This window comes from Microcaecilia unicolor, chromosome 2, assembly GCF_901765095.1.
Source record: "Microcaecilia unicolor chromosome 2, aMicUni1.1, whole genome shotgun sequence".
NCBI lineage: Eukaryota > Metazoa > Chordata > Amphibia > Gymnophiona > Siphonopidae > Microcaecilia > Microcaecilia unicolor.
The window spans coordinates 620,886,384-620,899,551 of NC_044032.1; the positions used below are offsets into that span (position 1 = coordinate 620,886,384).

General features: G+C 42.7%; 1 protein-coding gene across 1 annotated transcript in view; it reads left to right on the forward strand.

The window, feature by feature from the left end:
• TTC29 (tetratricopeptide repeat domain 29) overlaps positions 1-13,168 on the forward strand; it is a 321,745-nt gene that overhangs the window by 52,764 nt on the left and 255,813 nt on the right. The window lies entirely within an intron of this gene.

The following is a 13,168-nucleotide window of genomic DNA, read 5'->3' on the forward strand; positions in this document are numbered from 1 at the left end:
AAAGTTATTTAATTCTTCCTCCACCATACCTGTGAAGCTCTTTTTGCAACAAATTCCTTCTTCTACTCTGGTGCTGGTCACAGTCACAGATGAATCCTCATCATCTGTCTCTATACCCCTTCTGAACCAACTGAACTTGTTCCTGCAAAAAAATGTTCAACAAGCTTGTTAAGGGCTACTGTAAAGACTTAATTAACATCACTTATCAGGAGCCTTCAGAGGCACCTTCCCATTTGACAGGAACAACCCCTGTGCAGAGATACCCTATAGTGCCTTTCCTATCTACTTCTGGTTCAGAGCAGGAACCAGTGCATTCATTACCGCAATCCTTTCCAGAAACCATTGATTACCACTTTTAAACCCCTTTGATACTTACCCTCCATTAATCTATGATTTAAAAGGGGTTTTTTGGAATACCATTTGACATAATTCTTCCACAGGCCAGGAACAAATGAGGGCCTCTCTTATTTTAGGCTTGTTCGAAATATGGCTAAGGAGGTACTTATTCCCCTGCAACAGGATGCTAAGCCAAGTGTGGACATTCTTAGCCTCTTAAAATATATTGAAACACCCAAGTCAACTGTTGCTATTCCTATCCATGGCCTACTACAAGTCTTGCAATTCCATACATGATAGAATCCACTCAATTTCAATGTAAAAAAAATGGATGTGAAGTATAAAGTCCAGCTAACTTCAGGATTCAGCAAGGTCCAACTTTCTCATGCCTCTGTAGTAGTTGAGGTGGCTATTGTAGTACGTCCCTTGGCTGTAATGTTGATAGAAGTCTTTATAGAGTCTTTTCCTGGCTTGGAATATGAGGCTGCTGCAAAGTGAGCCTCCAAAATACAAAACAAACAAAAAAAAAACCTACTGGAATCCTGATCCTTATCTCTTCTTATATATTCTGAAAACTTATCTCTTCAACAAGATTTATCACATAGATCAACACATGTAACTGTACAATCTTTAATATATATAGGAATGTCTTATAATGTCTTTTGCTGTAATACAACCATGTACTTCACCACCATGTAACCCTAACCCTCCATAAACCAAATGTATATTCTTTTCTAATATCCACAACGAATTGTAAGCCACATTGAGCCTGCAAAGAGGTGAGATACTGTGGGATACAAATGCAATAAATAAATAAAAATAAAAATCCTTAAATCCCATCCAGGATTTCAGTCTTCTCACAAAGAAAAAATTAATAATATCTCTCGATGCTCTTGGTTAGAAAAAAAAAACCAGTTCTGCCACAAGGTAAAGCACTGTGCTGTTTGTATTTCTAATATGTAACCCAAGAAGGAAAGGCAGACTTTAGCCTTCCTTCCTTTCACTAAAGTCCTTTGGCACACAGCTTGTTTAACCCTTCTACATAGTAACATAGTAACATAGTAGATGACGGCAGAAAAAGACCTGCATGGTCCATCCAGTCTGCCCAAGACAAACTCATGTGTATACCTTACCTTGATTTGCACCTGTCTCTCCCAGGGCCCAGACTGTACAAGTCTGCCCAGCAGTTTTTCCCGCCTCCCAACCACCTGTCCCGCCTCCCATCACCGGCTCTGGCACAGACCATACAAGTCTGCCCTCCCCTATTCTCGCCTCCGAACCACCAACCCCTCTTACCCCCTTCTTCAGTATAACTTGAAACTCCTCAGTAACTTTACAAGTCCTGTTCCACCCCCCCCCCCCCCTCACAGCTCAGGACAGAGTCCTATCTCCAGGACAAACACCAAATGGTAGCCACAGCCTTACTATGGCTGATCAAATAAAGTTCATTTCTCAGTTCCAACAGTTCAGTTCACAGTTCAAACAGTCCAGCAGTAGTTAATAGCTTTTCACACTGCTTTGCTGACAGCCCCAGCGTTGTTTCAGCTGGGGCTCGTCCCTCACCTCCCACTTTACTGGTTAAATTGGCTCTGGTCCTCCCACGAGGACTGTGTGAAGAGAAAAAAAAAACAATTGCAAACTTTATCCAGTCACTGACGCTCCCTGCAGCTGGTTTCCTTCACTCCTCCGGTGCTATCTCCATTTGCTCCTCCTCTTTGGGGATTGTGATCTCTGGAGTAGTTGGAGACACTGCCTGATCAACCCACTCCATCACCGTTTCCTCATTTCCTACTTCCTCCTTCATATTAGCCTACTAGTAAAAGAGGCCCGTTTCAGGCTGAAATGAAACGGGCGCTAGCAAGGGGATTGAAGAGAAACGTTTGCAGTCTAGGCACCCAGTGCACCCCCTTTCCACCCCCACGGAGGTCGTGAATGCCAGCGCTCCCTCCTCCTCGTCCGGCCACCCACGTAACATACCTGGGGAAAGAGGATCAGCTGGTTTTTTAGACGGAAGACGGCACCGCAGGCAGCCAGCAGACCTTTTCACTGTGAACCCGCTCCTCGTGTGGCCTGTGACGACGCGTTGTGTCGCGGTTGGTAATGCTCATGTTGGGCGCCATGTTTTGTTTCGTTGGCGCACTCAGGTGATTGTGAGGGAGGGGGAGGAGTAGGGAAACTCCCCCTTTCCGTTGTGTTCCTTAATAGCTCAGCCCGCGATGTGATTAGCGTGTTTCCCTACTCCCCCCTTTCTTTGCGTTCCTTAATAGCTCCGCCCGCGACATCATTACGTTCGACACGAGGGCGTGACAGACAGACATGGTGAGTGGAGAGGCTTCACCACCATGAACTAACGAACCACTGATGGAAGTGGCTGGAGCTTGGGGCCTCAATAGAACGTTAAGGTTGCGAATTATGTCTGGAAGGGGCGTGGCTAGGGGCGGGTGTATGAGTGACAGTGAGAGTGAGTGGTGCTGACAGGCTACAACAGTACAGGGCTTCACTGTTTCCCAGCCACACTGTGAGCTTCAGACTTGGAGGTGAGAATTATTTATATAGATGAGGGCCCCCTCCCCCTCCCAGCTGCAGCCTGTATTCATATTATACTGTTTAGTCAGCCAGGGTGCCTGGGCTAAATCGGATTCCTGGTCTGTCTTTAAGGATTTTCTCTGATATTGCATGGAATCTGTCTGTCTGGATTCCTTCTCCTTCTCTTGGCAGGCCAGGTTTTCCCTCTCCCTCCAAAACCTATGCTGTGACAGGGAATAATACAAGTGGAAATTTTCCTTTCTGTGCCTACCAGCTTTAGGCAGAACCCACGAGTCATTACACTATGAAAAAAACAAGAAATGCAAGGATCTTTCCAACATTCCTCCTAGGAGAAAATCCACAAATCCTTGGCAGAAAGTTGGTCAGCCTGCATAGGAGCATTTCAGTTGTATATGGTCCAATATATGTATGCATTCATCCAGTTTTCTTAACATGTCTTTCTTCACAGTCTCAAATGCAGTTGTCATACTTATGCAGGTGGATGAGTGTAATATTCATCCCAAAGTGCAGCCAGACACTTGGTGTAGCTGCATGCCTCCTGATTGCAAGAGGATGTTCTTTCTAAGTTGTTAGCAGAGTTGCCAGGTGGAAAATTTTTTTCCAGCCCGATGGAGCCCAAAAAACAGCCCAAAACCCGCCCAAACACAAACCCCGCCCCTGACACCCCCACCCCCGCGTCATCAACCCCGCCCCCGCCGTCACCGGCCCTGCCTCCCACGTCACCGGCCCCGCCTCCCACGTCATCGGCCCCGCCTCCCCGTCATCGGCCCCGCCTCCCACGTCATCGGCCCCGCCTCCCACGTCATCGGCCCCGCCTCCCACGTCACTAACCCCGCCCAAAACGTCATTAACCCCACCCAAAAACGTCACTAACCCCGCCCCCCCCGCGGCCGAAAAAACCGCCCTGAAGGCCAAAAACAGCCCAAAAAACCGCAACCCGCCGCGGGCAAAAATTTCCCGCGGCGGGTCGCGGAAAACCGCCCAATTGGGCGGTAAAACCGCCCACCTGGCAACACTGGTTGTTAGAGCACAGTGTATAGGAGAATCTCTCTTTGAAGACAAAGGGGCTCATTTTCAAAGCACTTAGACTTACAAAGTTCCATCTTACTGTGGAACTTTATACGTCTAAGTGTTTTGAAAATATGCCTCAAAGTCAACTATAAGTACCTTCACCATGGATTCCTGGGTTCCAAGTGTAATCCAGAAGGGTTACCACCTCAGACTTCTCTGGTGACCCTCCTTCCCAACTTTCATAACAGCTTCTTGCAAGAAGAGATTTATCTTTTGCTCCATTCCATTGCTGCAGGAGAGAAATTGGGGTTTCTATTCCAGATACTTTCTGATTCTGAAGAAATCAGGAGGGCTGCAGTCCCACTGTAGACCTCAAGGACCTCAATCTTTTCTTGTGTAAAGAGAAGTTTAAAATGAGTACTTTGTTCCACAGTACTGTTTCTGAAAAAAGGAATTGGCTGTGCATACTGGATCTCAGCGATGCCTACATGCACATCCCAGTTCATCTCAACTCCAAGAAATATCTCAGATTCTGCCTCCAGACCAATCACTTTCTTTTTGCCTGTCCTTGGTGCCCAAGGTCATCATGAAAAGCCTGGTAATGATAGCATTCTATCTCCATCACTAGGGTTGTCTGGTGTTCACATATCTAAACGACTGACTGCTAGTGACCTCTTCAGAAGCACAGGTCTTAGTTCTGGCAAGCAAGAGTGTAAAGCTTCTCCAGTCACTAGGGTTCTTGATCAAATTTCGGAAGTCATCTTTTGGACCAGTAAATACTATTTCCTTTATAGTCACTACTTGGACACAGATAAAGCAAGGACCTTCCTACTGAAATACAGAATGCAGGCCCTCAGTTCTCATATCTGTGTGGTACAAACGGTGCTGAAAACTTATCTTCAAGTGCTAGGTCACGTGGCTGCAGCTACTGTATGTTGTGTCTTTCTCTTGTCTAAAAATGAGGTATCCAATGGAATCAATGATCTCAACCTCTCTCATTAGTTCTTTATCCACCATCTTGACTTTGGCTAATGCTCCACTGATGGACCTCCACAGCCAACTTCTCTGCTGGAGTTCCCTTTCAACAGAGTTAAGTATCAGGCACTTCTGACTACAGATGCATGGACTCCAGTCTGATGAGCTCACATCAATTCTCATCACTGTCAATGAAGTTGGCCAAATTATGAAAGATCACACCACATCAGCCACTTAGAGCTCAGTGTGATCTATTATGCCCCCAGGGTGACAAACCTCTCAGGACCCAGATCATAAATACAGGATCAGATCTGGCCTTTTCCTGCTTTTATGCTATGAAGGACAGCACTCAGTTGGCCCCTTCCAAGATTCCTTGGACCAATTGGTTCCCTACATATATATACCCTGGAAATCTCAATCCTCTCTGCCTTCATGGAGCCCTAAATGCTTTGACTTTGGCTATTTTATCACTTTCTGCTTGACCTCTTTCTGTTCATGAACTTTTGCTCTGCCTATTGGGTTTGTTCACCATGTCTTCTGTCCCTCCATCTGATGTCCAGTGTCTACTTCATGGAACCCCTGTGCTTCCAGTCCTGTAGCTTCTCAGTACAAGAGGGCTTAACCTGAAGGAACCAGGAGTTGTTATAGTTGAATATGCATGTCCCTGGTCCTTGGTGTTCCCCTTGAATGGCCCAGCTGTAACAATATCTGATGATCAATTTATCCCCTCCCCCTGGGTCCTGCTGCAGTTTCTTTTCCACCATTGATCATCAAATGATAGCAATGATGGCACAATCACTGATTTGTGGAGAAATATGTCAGAGGCTTTATCCTTATCCATAGCCAACTGTTCTCAGTGCAGCACCTACTGAAGCCCCCTGGACCCTACATCACATAAGTGATGCACTTAATCTCCAGGTAGGAAAGGTAAAGAGCAGCCATTATTTTGACAATTCTTGGATCCAGCAAAACAGCTCTAAGGGGTTCAGCCTGAGAGGGGATTTCGACCTTCAGCCCTCAGTCAATGAGGGAATTTAAGTCACCTGGGCTGAACGGGGTTTACAATAATTGAATGGGAAAAAATTCTATTCTAGTACAAAGTATTCTGCATTTATTTAGCAGTCTTCAATATGCCCCAGGTAGAATATTCAAATTCTAATCTGTATGAGAGTGGATAGGAGCTCTTAAGGGCAGTATAATTGAAATAATGGGTATAGTAATACATTTGGTACAATGCATTTCTGTGATACAACCAACTCGATTTTTATTGCTGTCCATGCTTAGAACACCTTCACACATTGCAACTATGAATTAATATGTAGATTCTTATTAAACCTTTTGAGTTTTGAGATACCTAGTACACATGACATTATCTGCCTCATTAACCCATTAGTGCCCACTGTTCCCATATGGCTTCTTATGGGAACATTGGGCACTAATGGGTTAAAAACATACATGAGGCTCATTATTCCTTTCCAGTCATTGCAGAGTCACAATGTTGAGGTCTGCGCTATGGGTATATGCTATTCTGTAAACATGGTGCACATGTAATCTTTTTTTGTTAATAAAAGCAGAAAGCTAAATTGGTTTAAAAAATAAATAACTGAATTTAACCAAGGGGTATATTAGCTTATGGAAGTAGTTATCAATGTGTGTTACTATTAAGATGTGTTATTTTATCCGGACCAAGCTTGAAAATTGGCCATTCTGGATTTCAGGGAAGAGGTACAAGAAATGGTCTCTCTATCGGATTCCTTTTTTTTTAGATACGATATGTTTTTGTTTTCAGGAATAATCTAAAAGAAACTTCTGCTCCAGTTTAGCAGCCAATGGATTCAACAGAGAAAGAGAGCAAATCAAGCTCAAGCATGCCCGATAGGCCAGCGTTCGCTTATATAGTCTGTATTTGAACAGTTGAATGACAAAACTGAGCTGAGCGGAGAAATTGTGAAATGTACACTATGCAAAGCTAAACATAGTGGTGGTACCCATAATCTTTGGCAGCATGTTGAAAGACATCATAAAGGCAAAATTTGTTGATCTGTAAGCTCAAGACACTTCTAAGAAATCCTTTAAGTCTGACACCTCTGTAGCCACAAAGCCTAAAGCAACAGCAGCATCTTCTCAAGCCTGAGTTTCATCATTTTTCCACAAGCCACTTCCAGCAGGAGATAAGAAAAAGATTGACACTGCCCTTGTGTATTTTATTGTTAAGTAACCATTTAGCGTTGTTATGGATGAAGGCTTTTTGGCCTATTCTCAGACTCTCAATGGATGTTATGCCGTGCCAGCACATCAAACTTTAGGTAGAATAATTGAAACTAAATATGCTGAAATGTCCACCTACATTTTGAGTCAGCTTCAAAGTCTGAGATACGTAAGCATTACCACAGACCTCTTGAACAGCAGAACCATGGCTGCTTATATTACAATTATGGCACATGGCATAGATGATGTTGTGCTGGTTATGCAGAACATGCCAGAGAGATATAAAGGTGACAATATAGCAGATACCATGGAAACTGCAGTGAAGAAATGGAAGTTAGAAGTCAAAGTTTTTGCAGTTGTTACTGATAAACTCGCATCAATGAAAAAAGCTGTTGGGAAACTTATTTGAAAATGAATCTGTACCACTTGCCTTTGCTGCTTCAGACACTTTCTGCAGTTATGTGTAGAAGATGGGCTATGGTGTCATCTAGCAATCAATGATGTTGTTAATAAATTCTGTGATATCGTCAGCACATTCCATCACAGTACTATTTATTGATTTGTTACATTTATATCCCACATTTTCCCACCTATTTGTTGGCTCAATGTGACTTACATAGTACTGGAGAGGCGTTACACTCTGGTGTAAACAAATACAAAGTGATGTCGTGGTAAGATAAAGTTCATGTGGCACAGCCACACTAGGGAATCATACAACGGAAGAGTTGTGTTATGTCCCTTACGTTCTTTAGTTTGGTTGTGTTGCAGAGATCAGACATTTATGTTGGATCAGTAAGGTATGCCTTTTTAAACAGGTTAGTTTTTAGTGTTTTCCAGATGTTTAGGTGGTTGTTCGTAGTTTTCAAGGCTTTTGGTAATGCGTTCCACAGTTGTGTGCTTATGTAGGAAAAACTGGACGCGTAAATTGATTTGTATTTGAGTCCTTTGCAGCTTGGGTAGTGCAGATTTAGGTACGTTCGTGTTGATTCAGATGTGTTTCTAGTTGGTAGGTCGATCAAGTCTGTCATGTATCCCCGAGCTTCACCGTAGATAATTTTGTGAACCAGAGTGCAGATTTTGAAAGCAATGCGTTTTTTGATTGGGAGCCAGTGTAGTTTTTCGCGAAGAGGTTTTGCACTTTCAAATCGCGTTTTTCCGAAGATAAGCCTAGCTGCCTTGTTTTGAGCAGTCTGAAGTTTCTTTAAGGTTTGTTCTTTGCATTCTGCATAAATTCCATTACAGTATACTATATTATACTCACTGAAGGTTTGAAAACTGTTCAAGAAACACTCGGAATGCCAGTGAAGAAACTGATCATTGATGTGAAAACACAGAACAGTACTTGCATTATGTTTCAAAGTGTAGTTGAATTGCAGCAACCCATTGGTTTAGCTTTAAGCAGCAGCAGTAAAATCACAAAGAAAGCTGCTCCTGCAGAATGTGACTATGATCTGGGCCACAAACTTGTTGATGTCTTGCAGGCTTTTGAAGAAACCACAACAATTGCATCTGGAGAACAGTATGTTTCTGTGTCTGTTGTTCATCCACTGTATGAACACCTGATTAATTCAATCGATACAAGGTATGGGGAAGAATCAGGAGAGGCAGGAGAGAAAGTCAGCAAACTTGATCTTTCGCTTGAAAGAAGAGCTGAAGAAAGGTTTACTGTATAGATTTCAAGATATATTATTTGATAATTTATATAGATTAAGCAGCTTCCTGGATCCGAGATGCAAGCCAACCTAGGGTGAAGTATCAGTTACAACTCAAGAGACTGTACTACTACTTAACATTTCTAGAGTGCTACTAGGGTTACGCAGCGCTGTACAATTTAACAAAGAGAGACAGTCCATGCTCAAAGAGCTTACAATAGACATGCAAACCACTGAACTACCATTGCCAGTTGGCAGCAGCACAGCCCCTGTGGAGATTACAAACACATCATCAGCTGTTCCAAATTTTGGAATACAGGATATGGATAAGCCTCAACACAAGCACAGTTTCTGGGTAACAGTGGAATATACCAATGTTTCAGTTAAGAAAGCCAGACTTCTATCACAGTCAGACTATGACAGTGATATTTTAATCAGATGCAGTGAGGAACTTTCCCGCTATAAACACAACTACTACTTAATATTTATAAAGCGCTACCAGGGTTATGCAGCGCTGTACAATATAACACAGAGGACAGTCCCTGCTCGAAGGAGCTTACAAGGACAAAGAAGTGCAGTCAATCAAATTTGAGCAGTCTAGATTTCCTGAATAGTTGTATAATGGTTAGGTGCCGAAAGCGACATTGAAGAGGTGGGCTTTGAGGAAGGATTTGAAGATGGGCAGGGAGGGGGCTTGGAGTATGGGCAAAGGGAGTTTATTCCAAGCATAGGGTCCATTGGAAACTGGCAGTGATATTTTTAGTTTCTGGTAGCAAAGGCAAGTGATATTACCACTACTGAACCAGCTTGCACAGAAGTTTCTGTGTATGCCAGCCTCTTCTGTGTCATTGGAAAGAATTTTTTCTGCTGGTGAACAAATTATAGCTTCAAGACACAGTTGTCTGAAGCCAGCCAAAGCGGACAAAATGATTTTTCTCATTAAAAAATGGAATATGTAGGACTGGACCTAACTTCTCTTTTGACATTATTTACAAAGGTCGAAAGAAGAGCCAACAGCCAGCATGGTTAAAGGGTGAAGTGAAAGAGGCTATTAGAGCCAAAAGAATATCCTTCAAAGAATGGAAAAAGGACCCGAATGAAGAAAATAAGAAGCAACATAAGCACTGGCAAGTTAAATGCAAAGCATTGATAAATAAGGCTAAAAGAGAATATGAAGAGAATCTTGCCACTGAGGCAAAAACTCCAGCAACAACTTTTTCAGGTACATCAGAAGCAGAAGGCCTGTGAGAGAACTTGTGGAACCATTAGATCATGAAGGAGCAAAAGAGGTACTCAGGAAGTACAAGGCCATAGCCTAGTGACTGAATGAATTCTTTGTTTCTGTCTTTACGGAAGAAGATGTAAGAGATCTACCTGTCCGCCCATTCATGTATCCATCACAGGCATAAAAACTTCCAACTTCCCTTCCCTACTTTCGCTCAAATGTTATTTTTAATTAACATGTTCAAAAAACTTTCATTTAAATTTTACTTCTTTTAATTAACGTGTTCAAAAAACTTTCATTTAAATTGTATTCTCAGCTTAGGTTCATGGTATCCTTGACGTTGGCCACCTTTTCGCAGTTAACCAACTGCTGCATCAGGGGGTTAAGACCATTTCCAAATTCAAACTGCTGAAAAGACAGAACATATTATTTAAAAAAAACATAGTAAAAACATCAAACTTTCACCAGTGTAAGCACACTTACTGCTCTAACATGAATGGGTAGAAATGTATAAAGGTACCCATCAGAAATCTGAGGCTTTTCCTTCCTATTTTTTATATACACACATATAACTTTTTTGAGTATGTAAGACTGAACACAATTTTATAGTGAAGTATTACTGTTTTAGTGATTGGTTTGCACTTCACTTCCATTTTGTTGCAGGTTTGTAAGAGATCTACCTATGCTAGAAATGGTTTTCAAGGATGACAATACAGAGGAACTGAAAGAAATCTCAGTGAACCTGGAAGACGGTACTTAGCCAAATCAACATATTAAAGAGTAGTAAATCACCTGGACCACATGGCATGCATCTAGGGCACTGAAAGAACTGAAACAATAAATTAGTGATCTGTCATTAAAATCATCCATAGTACCTGAAGATTGGAGAGTGGTCAGTGTAATGCTGATTTTTAAAAAGGGTTCTAGGGGTGATCTGAGAATTACAGACCAGTAAACCTGACTTCAGTGTTAGGCAAAATAGAGAATAAAATTATGGAACACATAGACAAACATGGTTTAATAGGTCAGAGTCAGCATGGATTCAGCAAAGGGAAGTCTTACACATGGATAAAAGTGAGCTAGTGGATGTAATGTATTTAAATTTTTGAAAGCTTTTGACAAAGTTCCCCTTGAGAGACTCCTGAGAAAATTAAAGAGTCATGGGATAGGAGGCAATGTTTTGTTGTGGATTAGGAATTGGTTATTGGACAGAAAACAGAGTGTATGGTTAAATGGCCATTTTTCTCAATGGAGGAGGGTGAATAGTGGAGTGTCACAGGGATCTATACTATGACCAGTACTATTTAACATATTTATAAATGATCTGGAAATTGGAACGACAAGTGAGGTGATTAAATTTGCAGATGACACAAAACTATTCAAGGTTGTTAAAACACATGCAGATTGTGAAAAATAGCAGGAAGACCTTAGGAAATTGGAAGACTGGGCATCCAAATGGCAGATGAAATATAATGTAGAGAAATGCAAATTGATGCACATTGGGAAGAATAATCCAAATTATAGTTACCTGATGTTAGGGTCCAGCTGGGGAGTGAGCACCCAAAAAAAAGATCTAGGTCTCGTTGTAGACAATATGCTGAAATCTTCTGCCCAGTGTGTGGGTTGTGGCCAAAAAAGCAAACAGATGCTAGGAATTATTAGGAAAGGGATGGTAAATAAAACCAATAATATTATAATGCCTCTGTATCGCTCCATGGTGCGACCTCACCTTGAGTATTGCATTCAATTCTGGTGGCCATATCTCAAAAATGATTTAGCAGAATTAGAAAAGGTTCAAAGAAGAGCAACCAAAATGAAAAAAGGGATGGAAATACTCTCATATGAAGAGGTTATGGCTCTTCAGCTTGGAAAAACAACAGCTGAAGGGAGATATGATTGAGGTCTACAAAATCCTGAGTGGTGTAGAATGGTTAAAAGTGAATTGACTTTTTACTCTTTCAAAAAGTACAATGGCTAGGGAACTCTCAATGAAGTTGCATGGAAATATTTTTAAAACAAGTAATATTTTTTCACTCCAAGAATAGTTAAGTTCCGGAACTTGTTACCAAAGGATGTGGTATCAGCAGTTAGCGTATCTGGATTTAAAAAAGGTTTGTTATTGAGATAGACATGGGAAAGGTGCTGCTTGCCCTGGGGATTCTGCCAGGTACTTGTGACCTGGATAGCCACTGTTGCACGCAAGATACTGGGCTAGATGGACCATTGTCTGACTCAGTATGAGTATTCTTATGTTCTTATGTGAGTGCTTGGATTGCAAGCTGATTTAATGACATATCTGTGCTGTTAAAGTGGTTTTCAATATTAGTTTCAGTTTCCTCTCTGAATTGATGCACTTTCCTCTCTTTCTAGATATTTATCATCCTGCTCAAGTTCCTTTATATTACAACTAGCCGTTAAGCCCGTTAAAACGGGCGAGATTTTTGTTTTTAACAATGTAGTGGAACAGCCGAAGAAGAAATATGAGAGTTGGATGTCCAGCATTTCTTCTCTCTCCCTTCCCCATCTATCCATGTGCATCTCCTTCCTCTGTGTTCTCTCTCCTTCATCCATGTCCAGAATTTCTTCTGTCTCCCCTCCATCCATGTGCATCTCCTTCCTGTCTTCCCTTCCCTCCCCTCCATCCATATTCAACAATTCTCCTCTCTCCCTGCCCTCCCCTCCATCCATCCATGTGCAGCAACCCTCTTCTGTCCCCTGACCTCCCCTCCATCCATCCATGTCCAGCAACCCTCTTCTCTCCCCTGACCTCCCCTCCCCTCCATCCATCCATATCCAGCAACCCTCTTCTCTCCCCTGATCTCCCCTCCCTCCATCCATATCCAGCAACCCTCTTCTCTCCTCTGGCCTCCCCTACCCTCCATCCACCCATGTCCACCAACCCTCCTCTCTCCCCTCCCCTCCCCTCCCCCATGTCCAGCAACCATCCTCTTTCCCCTGCCCTCCACCCATGCACAGCAACCCTCCTCTCTCCCCTGCCCTCCCCCCATGTCCAGCAACCGTCCTCTCTCCCCTTCCCTCCCCTCCATCCACCCATGTCCAGCAACCCTCCTCTCCCCCCATCATATTGTAGTACCCAAAACAAAACCATTGAAAACTCCCCAACCCTCCAACTCCCCTCCTAACAGAAAGAATAATTGGCTAATAGAAGTGCTTCTCTGATGGTTTCTGCCCCTTGACACCCTCACTTCATTTT